At 31.0% G+C, this 15152-nt stretch overlaps 1 protein-coding gene across 1 annotated transcript in view; it reads right to left on the bottom strand.

The window, feature by feature from the left end:
* LOC142354791 (sarcoplasmic/endoplasmic reticulum calcium ATPase 1-like) overlaps positions 1-15152 on the bottom strand; it is a gene marked incomplete at its 3' end in the record, with an annotated part of 52396 nt that overhangs the window by 36565 nt on the left and 679 nt on the right. The gene's annotated exons all lie outside the window — the stretch shown is intronic.

Raw genomic sequence — 15152 nt, 5'->3', positions numbered from 1 at the left:
TTAAAAGTTCAACCATAGTAATTTAACAATTACGTCCTACTATCTTCTCAATTAAGAACAATTACGTGATCATTTTTTGTAAGAGGGCCACTGACCTCTTTGGAACAAAATTTACTCCAGCTACCTCATATGATTGCTGCAATTAGGGATTCCTATGTATTGTATGGGGTCACTGAACTCATGTGAACAAAAAATAATCCTTACTACTTACGATATTATTCCTATTTTATCAAAGCATGCACAGCTCACGTGCTTGAAGTCTTACTCATAGTATTGTAATAATTACGTCACTATTGCGTCATAATGATGTCATTTTTTATTGTAGTGCACAAACAAAAATTCAACTCATTGCGCTTATTTTCGTTCTCTTCAACAACTTAGCTATAGTTAGACTTTTTCATTTTTTTTCGGAGACAATTTTAATCTCCTTTTCCTACAAACCTAAGTTTTCAGTTATAAACCTTTCAGTGGAGATTCTTCATCTCTAGGATATCTTCCTTTTTCCCATTCCAGGTAAGTCACCTCTGTTATAGAATATGAAAACAGACCAAAAAAAGATTAATGGGCTATTATAATTATCGTACTCATTCGCAAATAGCATATTATTTCTTCAGAGAGAAAGTTTTTTTCAATATCTGTATTTTCAATTTATTTAGGAGTTCAACCGTCGTCACCTAAAAAAGGCTGGAATAATGAATATCAAATCTGAAATTGAACGAAAATCTTCAGGCCCACTTCTTCCCCGATTTCAATGATGATGTAGCAATTATAAAGGAGAGGAAGACGTGCTTCGGCTGGGTAGCTGAACCTCCATTCTCCATTCCGAGGCAGCTTCTAGTCTTCATTATTGCAATCGAGAATTTGCCAGAAGTCTCTGTTCCATACAAACACAACTGTAGACTTCTACGAGAACCACATCGAATACAAAACTTTACAAGTCTCAGACAACATGGAACTGAGCAGATCAGTCCGTGCACAATTTTGTGATTATGAGTTGTCCTATAGACCAATGTATGAAAATCGATTAGGATTTTTTGAGGAGGAGAGAGAACTTAAATTCCTCTGGTGCGTGTCTGACGAGTATGACAATTTGCAGGAGCAGAAACCTGATCGGGATTGTGACGAGTGGAAAATGGGTCGTTGACAGAGAGTATTATCGCAATTATAGAAGAAGAGAACGCACTTGATCCCACTTGAAGTTAGACAACAAAAAATCTGACCAGGCAGTCTCTTTTGCGTGTTTTTTTACAGACACTGGACAAGATGCATTGAAAGAAGTACAGGGAGCATGGAGTGTTGAAAACAATTCAATCAAGTCTGCCAGAACCATCCTTAGTACTGTACTCAATGATTATACAGATTACCAAGATCATATTTTATCTAATGAAGCCAGTGAAAAAATATCTGAAAAAACTTCCCTCAAATCTGAGCAACCAGCGTCTTGTACACAAAAGACTGTCAAGAGAAGGGCTCCTGCTGTCAATAACCCTGAAAGAGTGGGAAGTAAAAATTCAGATGGTGATGAAAACGAAGACAACATATGTCCTCCATCGTGCAAATTGAGACGAGCTGCTGAGTTGTATAGTAACTAAAATAACCGGCTGAGAAGTTATTTCTTTGACTGATTATCTGTTTGTATTTCCGGTATAATTTCAGATCCAAAAACTTATTTCCTGAGGTGACTAATTGACTGTTTAATTTGTATCATTCTCTTTTTACACTCAGAAAAAGCTGAATTTCATGTATGCTTTTGAATTGATACTTTGATAATATAATATATTTGAGTTTTACAAATGCATTTTCGAAATTAACTTTTATTTAAAGTTCAATTTTGAATTAAAATTTATGTCAAAAAATGCCTGTTTTTGTAATATCTGTTTTCTTTCTCAAAAATGGCGGTTAAAGACGAAAAAGGCTTGTTTTCATAAAACGTTTTTTCCAAAACGCGGGTTTTTTTGGCCTCTGCAATGAACTCCCGGCAGCTGATACTGGATGATGCAAAGCGATTACAGTGACAATTTCGAATCAAACTCCAGCAGCAATTCTTCCCATCAGAATATTGCAATAAGCGTGCTGCCTTTGATAATATATTACCTGGTCAATTAAAAGAAGAATTTTTGGCCGGAATTTTTAGAAATAGATACTCATACAAATCTTTAAGTATTAGAATTTAGTTTTTTTTTTAAAAAAGTTGAAAACCTTTTGCATAATTTTTACTGTTTTGAAAAAAAATATACATTTACAATCCCATTTTTTTCAAAAACGTCGTTTTTTTTACAAAAGGTTTCTCTTTTCATTTTTCCATTTGTCAGTTTTTTAAACTTTTTAATGTGAAGTTGAAGTTTTGAATTGAATCATTTTTTTAAATGAAAATCTTTTTTACTAAAATGATTTTTTTTAAAAAAATTGTTGTGTTTTACGCAATGTTTTTAAACAAAAATGTAAATCTTGATGTTTTTTTATTTTTTATTTTTACTTTTTTTTCTGTTTTATAATTTTTTTTATGTAAAAATTTAAATTTAATTAATTTTCTTTTTGAAAAAACAAAGTTTTACTAGAATAATTTTTCTTTCAAAAATGCCGTTTTTTACATAAGGTTTTTAACAAAAAATGCAACTTGTGCTGTTTTTATTTTTTTATTTTTCCTTTTTTTTCTGTTTTTGAATTTTTTATGTAAAATTTTAAATTTTTTCGAAAAATTTTGTTTAAAAAAAATTTCTTCAAAAATGCTGTTTTTTGCATAAGGTTTTTAACAAAAAAATGCAATTTTTGTTGTTTTTTATTTTTCTATTTTTCCTTTTGTCTGTTTTTCAATTTTTTAATGTAAAATATGAAATTTAATTAATTTCCTTTTTTGAAAAAACAAGTTTTACTAGAATAATTTTTTTTTCAAAAAAGTCGTTTTTCACATAAGGTTTTTAACAAAAAATGCACCAATTTTAAACAATTTTTTTTGAAAAAACAAGTTTTACTAGAATAATTTTTCTCTCAAAAAAGCCGTTTTTTACATAAGGTTTTTAACAAAAAATGCAACTTGTGTTGTTTTTTTATTTTTCTATTTTTCCTTTTTTTCTGCTTTCGAATTTTTCTATGTAAAACTTAATTTTTTTTGAACAATCAAGTTTCAATAGAATAATTTTTTTTTCAAAAATGCCGTTTTTTACATAAGGTTTTAAACAAAATATGCAACATGTGTTGTTTTTTATTTTTCTATTTTTCCTTTTTTCTGTTTTTGAATTTTTTAATGTAAAATATGAAATTCAATTAATTTCCTTTTTGAAAAAACAAGTTTTACTAGAATAATTTTTTTTCAAAAATGTCGTTTTTTACATAAGGTTTTTAACAAAAAATGCAACTTGTGTTGTTTTTTGTTTTTCCTTTTTTCTGTTTTTGAATTTTTTAGTGTAAAATTTTAATTTTAAACAATTTTTTTTGAAAAAACAAGTTTTACTAGAATAATTTTTCTCTCAAAAAAGCCGTTTTTTACATAAAGTTTTTAACAAAAAATGCAACTTGTGTTTTTTTATTTTTCTATTTTTCCTTTTTTTCTGCTTTCGAATTTTTCTATGTAAAACTTAATTTTTTTTGAACAATCAAGTTTTACTAGAATAATTTTTGTTTCAAAAATGCCGTTTTTTACATAAGGTTTTTAACAAAAATGCAACTTGTGTTGTTTTTTATTTTTCTATTTTTCCTTTTTCTGTTTTTGAATTTTTTAATGTAAAATATGAAATTCAATTAATTTCCTTTTTGAAAAAACAAGTTTTACTAGAATAATTTTTTTTTCAAAAATGTCGTTTTTACATAAAGTTTTTAACAAAAAATGCAACTTGTGTTGTTTTTTGTTTTTCCTTTTTTCTGTTTTTGAATTTTTTAATGTAAAATTTTAATTTAAAATAATTTTTTTTTGAAAAAACAAGTTTTACTAGAACAAACTTTCCTTCAAAAATGTCGTTTTTTACATAAAGTCTTTACCAAAAAATGCTATTTTTGTTTTTTATTTTTCTATTTTTTCAGTTTTTGAATTTTTTTAAAAATTTTTTATTGAATTATTTTTTTTCTTAAAAAATGTTGTTTTCTAAAACATTTTTTTTTTCAAAAATGCCGTTTTTTACATTACGTATTTAACAAAAAATGAGAATTTTGTTGTTTTTTACTTTTCTGTTTAAGCTTTTTTCAGTTTTTCAGTTTTTTTGTAAAATTTTTAATTTAATTTTTTTTTTTGAAAAATATTGTTTTAGTAAAACAATTTTTTCCAAATGTCGTTTTTCGCATAATATTTTCAATAAAAAATGTAAGTTTGATGTTTTTCTTATTCTAGTTTTCAATTTTTCAGCTCTTGATGTTTTTTGCAATTTCTTTAGCAAAGCAGAAAATTGTAAAAATCAATGTATTACAATTTTTACAAAAATCAATTATTAAGTACAATTATTTATTACAAATTAATACACTTATTAATAAAGTTTGCGGAAATCTATAACAAATCAAGCTTTTGATAACAAGCATATTTGTTTTAATTTTTCATTTTAAACAATTACATTTTTATTGATATCATGTTCTTCTTGAGAAATTCCGATTTATTCATCGTCTCATGATAAACATACTTCAGAGTAAACCCCGGGGTACCGGTGTCGCGTGGTGACAATTACTGGCGTCAAGCATCCCTAGTGTGCATCTCTGGATGTTGTTCGGAAATAAAAGATCGTTGGGCGCGCAGAGTAGTAAAACAATATTTTTCAAAAATTAAATTAAAAATTTTACAAAAAAAACTTCTAAAACTGAAAAAAGCTAAAACAGAAAAGTAAAAAACAACAAAATTCACATTTTTTGTTAAATACATAATGTAAAAAACGGCATTTTTGAAAAAAAAAATGTTTTAGAAAACAACATTTTTTAAGAAAAAAAAATTATTCAATAAAAAATTTTAAAAAAAAATTCAAAAACTGAAAAAATAGAAAAATAAAAAACAAAAATAGAATTTTTTGGTAAAAACTTTATGTAAAAAACGACATTTTTGAAAGAAAAATTATTCTAGTAAAACTGTTTTTTCAAAAAAAATTATTTTAAATTAAAATTTTTCATTAAAAAATTCAAAAACAGAAAAAAGGAAAAACAAAAAACAACACAAGTTGCATTTTTTGTTAAAAACCTTATGTAAAAATGACATTTTTGAAAAAAAAAATTATTCTAGTAAAACTTGTTTTTTCAAAAAGGAAATTAATTGAATTTCATATTTTACATTAAAAAATTCAAAAACAGAAAAAAAGGAAAAAAAGAAAAATAAAAAACAACACAAGTTGCATTTTTGTTAAAAACCTTATGTAAAAAACGGCATTTTTGAAACAAAAATTATTCTAGTAAAACTTGATTGTTCAAAAAAAATTAAGTTTTACATAAAAAAATTCGAAAGCAGAAAAAAAGGAAAAATAGAAAAATAAAAAAACAACACAAGTTGCATTTTTTGTTAAAAACCTTATGTAAAAAACGGCTTTTTTGAGAGAAAAATTATTCTAGTAAAACTTGTTTTTTCAAAAAAAATTGTTTAAAATTAAAATTTTACACTAAAAAATTCAAAAACAGAAAAAAGGAAAAACAAAAAACAACACAAGTTGCATTTTTTGTTAAAAACCTTATGTAAAAAACGACATTTTTGAAAAAAAATTATTCTAGTAAAACTTGTTTTTTCAAAAAGGAAATTAATTGAATTTCATATTTTACATTAAAAAATTCAAAAACAGAAAAAAGGAAAAATAGAAAAATAAAAAACAACACATGTTGCATATTTTGTTTAAAACCTTATGTAAAAAACGGCATTTTTGAAAAAAAAATTATTCTAGTAAAACTTGTTTTTTTCAAAAAAGGAAATTAATTAAATTTCATATTTTACATTAAAAAATTGAAAAACAGACAAAAGGAAAAATAGAAAAATAAAAAACAACAAAAATTGCATTTTTTGTTAAAAACCTTATGCAAAAAACAGCATTTTTGAAGAAATTTTTTTAAACAAAATTTTTCGAAAAAATTTAAAATTTTACATAAAAAATTCAAAAACAGAAAAAAAAGGAAAAATAAAAAAATAAAAACAGCACAAGTTGCATTTTTTGTTAAAAAACTTATGTAAAAAACGGCATTTTTGAAAGAAAAATTATTCTAGTAAAACTTTGTTTTTTCAAAAAGAAAATTAATTAAATTTAAATTTTTACATAAAAAAAATTATAAAACAGAAAAAAAAGTAAAAATAAAAAATAAAAAAACATCAAGATTTACATTTTTGTTTAAAAACATTGCGTAAAACACAACAATTTTTTTAAAAAAAATCATTTTAGTAAAAAAGATTTTCAGTTAAAAAAATGATTCAATTCAAAACTTCACATTAAAAAGTTTAAAAAACTGACAAATGGAAAAATGAAAAGAGAAACCTTTTGTAAAAAAACGACGTTTTTGAAAAAAATGGGATTGTAAATGTATATTTTTTTTCAAAACAGTAAAAAATTATGCAAAAGGTTTTCAACTTTTTTTAAAAAAAAAACTAAATTCTAATACTTAAAGATTTGTATGAGTATCTATTTCTAAAAATTCCTGCCAAAAATTCTTCTTTTAATTGACCAGGTAATATATTATCAAAGGCAGCACGCTTATTGCAATATTCTGATGGGAAGAATTGCTGCTGCAGTTTGATTCGAAATTGTCACTGTAATCGCTTTGCATCATCCAGTATCAGCTGCCGGGAGTTCATTGCAGAGGCCAAAAAAACCCGCGTTTTGGAAAAAACATTTTATGAAAACAAGCCTTTTTCGTCGTTAACCGCCATTTTTGAGAAAAAAAAACAGATCTTACAAAAACAGGCTTTTTTTGACATAAAATTTAATTCAAAATTGAACTTTAAATAAAAGTTAATTTCGAAAATGCATTTGTAAAACTCAAATAGATTATATTATCAAAGTATCAATTCAAAAGCATACATGAAATTCAGCTTTTTCTGAGTGTAAAAAGAGAATATTACAAATTAAACAGTAGTCAATTAGTCACCTCAGGAAATAATAGTTTTTGGATCTGAAATTATACCGGAAATACAAACAGATAATCAGTCAAAGAAATAACTTCTCAGCCGGTTATTTTAGTTACTTTACAACTCAGCAGCTCGTCTCAATTTGCACGATGGAGGACATATGTTGTCTTCGTTTTCATCACCATCTGAATTTTTACTTCCCACTCTTTCAGGGTTATTGACAGCAGGAGCCCTTCTCTTGACAGTCTTTTGTGTACAAGACGCTGGTTGCTCAGATTTGAGGGAAGTTTTTTCAGATATTTTTTCACTGGCTTCATTAGATAAAATATGATCTTGGTAATCTGTATAATCATTGAGTACAGTACTAAGGATGGTTCTGGCAGACTTGATTGAATTGTTTTCAACACTCGATGCTCCCTGTACTTCTTTCAATGCATCTTGTCCAGTGTCTGTAGAAAAACACGCAAAAGGGACTGCCTGGTCAGATTTTTTTTTGTCTAACTTGGGATCAAGTGCGTTCTCTTCTTCTATAATTGCGATAATACTCTCTGTCAATGACCCATTTTCCCACTCGTCACAATCCCGATCAGGTTTCTGCTCCTGCAAATTGTCATACTCGTCAGACACACACCAGAAGAATTTAGGTTCTCTCTCCTCAAAAAATCCTAATTGATTTTCATACATTGGTCTATAGGACAACTCATACTCACAAAATTGTGCACGGACTGATCTGCTCAGTTCCATGTTGTCTGAGACTTTTAAAGTTTTGTATTCGATGTGATTCTCGTACAAGTCTACAGTTGTCTGTTTGTATGGAACAGAGACTTCTGGCAAATTCTCGATTGCAATAATGAAGACTAGAAGCTGCCTCGGAATGGAGAATGGAGGTTCAGCTACTCAGCCGAAGCACGTCTTCCTCTCCTTTATAATTGCTACATCATCATTGAAATCGGGGAAGAAGAAGTGGGCCTTAAGATTTTCGTTCAATTTCACAGATTTGATATTCATTATTCCAGCCTTTTTTAGGTGACGACGGTTGAACTCCTAAATAAATTGAAAATACAGATATTGAAAAAAACTTTCTCTCTGAAGAAAAAATATGCTATTTGCGAATGAGTACGATAATTATAATAGCCCATTATTCTTTTTTTGGTCTGTTTTCATATTCTATAACAGAGGTGACTTACCTGGAATGGGAAAAAGGAAGATATCCTAGAGATGAAGAATCTCCACTGAAAGCTTTATAACTGAAAACTTAGGTTTGTAGGAAAAAGAGATTAAAATTGTCGCCGAAAAAAAAATGAAAAAGTCTAACTATAGCTAAGTTGTTGAAGAGAACGAAAATAAGCGCAATGAGTTGAATTTTTGTTTGTGCACTACAATAAAAAATGACATCATTATGACGCAATAGTGACGTAATTATTACAATACTATGAGTAAGACTTCAAGCACGTGAGCTGTGCATGCTTTGATAAAATAGGAATAATATCGTAAGTAGTAAGGATTATTTTTTTGTTCACATGAGTTCAGTGACCCCATACAATACATAGGAATCCCTAATTGCAGCAATCATATAACGTAGCTGGAGTAAATTTTGTTCCAAAGAGGTCAGTGGCCCTCTTACAAAAAATGATCACGTAATTGTTCTTAATTGAGAAGATAGTAGGACGTAATTGTTAAATTACTATGGTTGAACTTTTAACGATTAATTCTGTACAATAGCAAAAAATTCGTGACAAATTTGTACTCATTAAACCTATATCGATCACCTGAGAAGATTCGTCTTTACAAAAGATTATGTCAAAAGTTGATGTTTTAAGGTCACTAAATAATTGGATTGTTGACAAGAAATTAGAGAAAAAACGGATGATTGCAAGATTGTCTAACTTTTGATATATTTTAGATAAATATTTGATAAAATTTTGTTATTTTGGTTACAATTTGGGTATTTTTGACAAAATTTTGCTATTTTGTGGTAAAAATGTGTATTTTTGGCAAGACTTGTGTCTCTCTGCGGCAAGTATTGGGATATTTTTACTAGAACTTGGTTCCTTTTCGCAGGAATTAGGTATTTTTGGCAAAAATTTTGTAGATTTTGGTAATAAATGGGTATTTTTGCTATGAATTGTGTAACTCATGACTAGAAACAGATATTCTTGGGGTAGAATTGTTTTTTTTTGGCAACAGTTTGATATTTTTTGGGTAATATTTGGATATTTGGGTGTTTTTGACAATAATTGGATATTTTGAGCCACGAATTGGGTGTTTTTCACCAAGACCTGGGATCTGTTGGCAATAGTTGGGCATTTTTCACAATAATGGAGTGTTTGTTTTTCAAGAATTTGGAATTTTTTGCCAAGAATTGGGTTTTTTGGCAATAATTGGGTAATTTTTGGCAATAATTGGGTATTTTTTGGCAACGATTGGCTATTTTTGGACAAGGATTGGGTGTTTTTGGCAAGAATTGGGTATTTTTTGCCAAGAATTTGGTATTTTTTGGTATGAAATGGGTTTTTTTCATTTTTTCAAGAATAGGGTATTTTTTACAAGAATTGAGTATTTTTTACCAAAAACTTTTTTTGGTTTCAAGTTTCAGAATCTAAAACAAATACAAATTTGTCCTCTTTTCACGACTTTTAAATTATGCCCATTGGATTCTGCGTTAAAAATTACGCTATAAAGATGTACTGTAACAAACAATTCAAAAAAAAATAATTTGAGGTTTCAGAAGCTGAAACTTCAGAAAAAAACCAAAAAGTGTAACTTCTAGGAGTTAAAGAAGTCACTATCAAATGCTTTGTTTAAAAACAACATATAGAGAGTTGATATAGCATACCATTCTCGATAAAACTATTTTGTAGTTTGAGGTTTGAGAAACTAAAACTGCAAAAAAACCCAAACCCATAATCTATAATTGACCGTGAAATTACCACCATTGAACTTCACTTCGAAAAATACCCTCTAAAGTTGTACTGTAGTATACATTTTCGACCAAAAAAAAAATTTAGTTTGAGGTTTCAGAATCTGAAACTACGAAAAAAAAACAACTTTTCAGTGATGGTTTTCTGTGTTTTAGTATTTTTCATTGAAATCTGTGTTAAAAAATTTCAACCGATTATTAGAACAACTTTATATACAACTTTTTTTTAACGGTTTCGGGTTTTTGAAACTGAAACTACCGAGAAAAAAAAACAGAAACTACCAAAAGAAAATGCCAAAAAATCGGTTTCTTGCATGCTTTCACATCATGAGTAAAAAAAAATTAAAAAAAAAATTAAATTTTCAAAAAAACTTTTGAGAAGCTTTTGCGAAAAACTTCCAATAATTTGAAATTATTGAAAACAAAACTTCATTAATAATCGAAAATTAAAAAAAATTGATAATCGAAAAAGTTATGCGTAAATGAAAAGTTTGAAAGTAAAAGTTCTGCAGATGAACTTTATTAGGTAGATAAGATTAGCTGAAGTGCATTAGAGCGGATGCATTTCCCTGGGGTAATTACGATAATTACCCCTGGGTAATTACGATAAGATGACAGGTCTATTGTTCTCACTCTCTTTTTTAGGTACGTCTTTGGAAAATTGATGAAAATAGGCTATAGGTAATCTTTATACATAGGTACGTCCTTTTACCCCCCCCCCCCAGCTCTGCTCGCCTACTACTACTCAAATGAAATCACTCAAAACGAATAGTGAAGCGTGAAAAAGTCACTTGAAAAGTCACAGAATGTTCTAGAACAAAGGTGCAAAAACGGTCGAGCAAGAATTTTGCAAAACAGAAGACCAACACGTTTACAATAATTGCTTCAAACTTCGTTCGAGAGCAATTAAACATGATGCACAAGTAGTTCATGCAAAAACGCGATTCAGAGTTAGTCGAAATGTTATACTTATAGGCTTTATAAACTGCAACAAACCAAATTATTTAATGCTGAATAATTCAATTTACATAACCCTCTAACAGTCGTTGAGTTCCTCTCAAAATAGGGATAACAAACTAACTTCGGATCAGTTACTCCACACTGACATGAATGCAAAAAAATACATTTCTATTGTCAAACAACAGCTTTTTCGGAAGCATTGACTTATTTCAATTGTACTGTTTCAATTATATTTGAAACAAATTTGTTAGCTGTCGACCAAAAACCAGCAGTCAAAATCGGAGGTAATCAATGTAGTGTGCGGAGGGTAATGGGATTTGTAGATAACCGCAAATAATACAAAGAATCCGGATCACTAACAATGAAAAATCCGATAGAGAAGTACAACGAGTCTCAGATTTGGAGAGAGATACGCCTCATCCCTTGAGAAAAAAATAGTCATAAAATATTTATTTGCTGCCAAATTATAGCTATAAAAATATTTACTATCACCGGACAAAGACGATGCAATGATGTTTCATAATAGGGGATCACTACTCATCCATTGGATTGTCTTGCGCGGCTCAAGAGCAACCCCTTTTCATTTAAAAAAAAATAAAGAATCACCGGACAAAAAAAGCAGGCCAGGGCAAAAATGCTAAGATATTCAATAAAAAAAAACATCCACACGTTTCAAATGAAAGCAAGAGTGGATCTGGCAATTCATCACAATACCTCAACTTATCATAAACTTCGCAAAAAATGTGCTTTCTTCCATTTCAGTTCACTAGTTATAGATCATTTGCCTGTAGCTTAAGTCTCTGGTGAAAATTTAATCACACTTTTTACAGCATAATGTTCCTTTCAACACTTCTAGCAATGTAACGCTTCGTATCTTCAGCTCGCGGTGGGGCCATTTTAGCATACGAATCACATAGTTTCCCGATGAAGTGTCTCCGAATGACGGAGCAACTGATGTTCAGAAAAACGTTTATTGGGGGTTTGAGTACGGACGGCCGATCGTGATGACAAACTCTTTGCCAACAGCTTATCAAATGATCAAACGACACATCCGCTATTTTCTAATATTGTTAACTAGAAGAGTTGCATAAACTTTGACGAACATTTCAGTTACCAAGTATCATCAAGCACACTTTCGGATAATTCAAACGAGAAATTGCATGTCATATTTCAAAGAAAGAAGTTGACGTCAGAACGGTTCTTGAATCAATTTCGCGTTGTCATAAATAATAAATATTACTACAAAAGTTGAAATCAAAACGAATTATAATTATGAAACCATTGTTGAACTAAATTTAGCTAAGAAATTACTATAAATTAATTATTGACTATTAAATATTTCTCAAATTCTTACAGATGTTATCATAAATTAAGTTCGCTGAAGCCATTGAGTAAACGACGTCGTTTGATACTCAAGAACACGTATTTTTGTAATCAAATTTTGTGCGAAGGCCGTTGATGATAATAATGAATTAAAGGGGGAAATATTGTACCTAGAGGCAAGCCACTAGCATCTTCAATGGAGATAGAAACATTTTCTCTTACTTTAAAGCACTGTGTTCTACCCGCAAAATGACTGGCAATAAGCTTAAACAATTTTCCGGTAATGCCAGCATTGGATGTGTATGAAATAATTATGGTCTTCTTTGTCCAAAACTTTTTCGAAGTCCGTGTACACAATGTCGACTTCAACCTGCTCAATGACTCGGTACATTTTTTTAGTCAACAGCAACATATGTCTCTCTTATTGAAAAACGAAACCTTTGTTCCAATAGTAAAAACAGAAAAATTATAGAGATGATAAAATAATAAGACTGAGAAAGGATTCAAAATTTTATTACCACTCTTGTTTTCATCCCAGACTTAACTTCTAGCCCTATGTAGCCTTCCTTCCTCTTGTCGACCCAGTCTCCCTGTAGCCAGTGCCAGTGGCATATCAGTCGGTGGTATATGGAGCGTTTCCTTTCATTATATCCACATTAGATGTAGTGGTTTGGCCTCTGGCCGTGAGTATTTTGATTTTTTCGAATGCCGACACTGCACCGCCAAACGAGCTGCCGATACCCCTCATCCACTGCTGACCCTGCAAATCCTGATATCCGAAAATAAGCAACATCAGAGTTTGCCCTATAAACGGCCATGCTTTTTCCACATCTTATACTGCGCCGCACAAAGAAGAGCAACGACGGTTCTGTCAATAAGACCATTAGCAGACGAATCGAGATGCGGAGTCAAGGACAAGTAGATGCGCTGTTTTCTAAAAACAAAGCCTTTCAGCTCCGACTACCAAAAGCTTCAAAGAACAATCAGAATGAAGTGCGCCACTTCAACCGCCATGACGTTCTAGACGTTCTCAAAGATGCGTTCAAACCGACAGCATAGTACAAAAGTGGTATGCAGACAATGGCTCCGCTGCTAACAATCCTAAATGTGAACAATCCTAAATACCAGTTAAGTGGTTAAAGAGTCGAAACTGGAACAGTTGAGACTAATCTTCGCCAATACTGACGTCGAAATCACCAATGGCACACGTGTTTTAGGCTCCGTGGTTGGTGATAGCTCTTCGTGCTGTGATATTGCCTCTGCTTCCTCGCGTAAATATACGTCTATGCCTGAGAACCTCTCATTTTTGCAAACATTGCCGCAGAATGTTTACAGCTGTTTAACAAAGACGTTCAACAGAAACTTGCGTACCTCAACCGAACAACGCCCGCCTTAACTGACGCCCTGACAGCCGTGGAAAAAGCTCTGAAACTTATACCAGCCATAACCGAGGTCTCAAACCCCAGGACGAAATCCTTTGGAGTACTTACGCCCTACCCTTGAGCCTGGGTGGGTTGAGTAAAGCTAACCCGACTGCAGGTACACCTGATTACTTCGACTCGACTGACCTCTCCAACCCCCTTAACAATTATGACCCAGGCTGAGCTCCTTCAAATCGTTTGCAACAGGATACAAAAATGGCCGCCCGCATTAAGGAAGAGAAAACCAAGATAGATAGTCTGAAAGAAGCAATGAATCAACAGACAAAATACTCCTTAGAACTCGCTTCACAAAAGAACGCCTCTTGCTGGCTAAATGCCCTGCCACTCAAAAAGTACAATTTCTGCCAAAAGAAGTAAGAGTTTCAACATGGACTAGACTTAAAATATGGCCGCGAGTTAACAAAAACACCAAATACATAACCATTTTGTGAAAAATTCAAAATCACACATACCCTCCACTGTGCAAAAGGCGGGTACACTCACATTCGCCGAAACGAAATCCGAGACACGTTCGCAAGGTTGAAGAACGAGGATTGTTATGATGTCGAAAGAGAGGCAACGCTTCAGTTGCTTCAAGGAAAATCACACAAAACTACAAGCACTGATGACGACGCTTGACTGGATATCAAAGCGAATGGACTCTGGGAAACTCCATTCTCTGACTTTTTTCGATGTCAAAGTTTTCAACCCCTCGCATTTAAATATGATAACCGAATTAACGAAGTTGAAAACAGTTCTTTCAATTCTCTAATTTTTGCCTGCATTTTACCTGCCTCCGCCACCAAAGTCATGAAAAAGTTAGCCGAAAAAATAGCCTACAAGGAAAACAAACGATACTTGGGCACCATCAACTTAATCCGAACCAAGGTAAGTTTCGCACTTTTGCGAAGCTGTGTCTTATGTCTCAGGGGATGTAGAGCCCTCAAGAAGTCACACACAGCCCCCGATTTTTCTGTGTCAGCAATTGTTGAAGAAGGAAGGCGGCACGAATCATAATTCGCTCGCCTCTAATTCTTTGTTTTATTATACTTGACTACCTCCAATTTGTTAAACTAATTTTACAAAGCAATGCTAAAAGCTGCTATTTGATTCAGCGTAGATCAATGACCTTCGCTTTAAAGCCATTGTATTGATCTTCTATTTGACGACGCTTTGAGCATGCGTTTTTGTGGTATATAGTGGGGGCTCACTATTGGGTGGATCACACCCCCGTTTTATATTAAAACGGTGGGAAACCACTCTTGTTTTTAGATAAAACACATTAGCAATCAGTTTTAAAAAATCGTCAAAAACCCTTAGTTAGAAAGCCAACATAGTAGCTTTGATGTTCGATTACAACAGTCAATGAAACCTGTACACTTGTTGTTACTAAAAGAAAACCAGTCTCATAAAAAATGCTGTCATTGAGATCGGGATAGTACGGCGCCTAATATGTACACATATTAGCCCTGACAACTTCTAGTGCCAAAAGAGCATAATTAAGCTTAACGATCTGCTA

Source organism: Convolutriloba macropyga (assembly GCF_964194025.1).
Source record: "Convolutriloba macropyga chromosome 13 unlocalized genomic scaffold, txConMacr16.3 SUPER_13_unloc_1, whole genome shotgun sequence".
Taxonomy (NCBI): domain Eukaryota; kingdom Metazoa; phylum Xenacoelomorpha; order Acoela; family Convolutidae; genus Convolutriloba; species Convolutriloba macropyga.
This window is presented reverse-complemented; position numbering and strand designations above follow the sequence as displayed.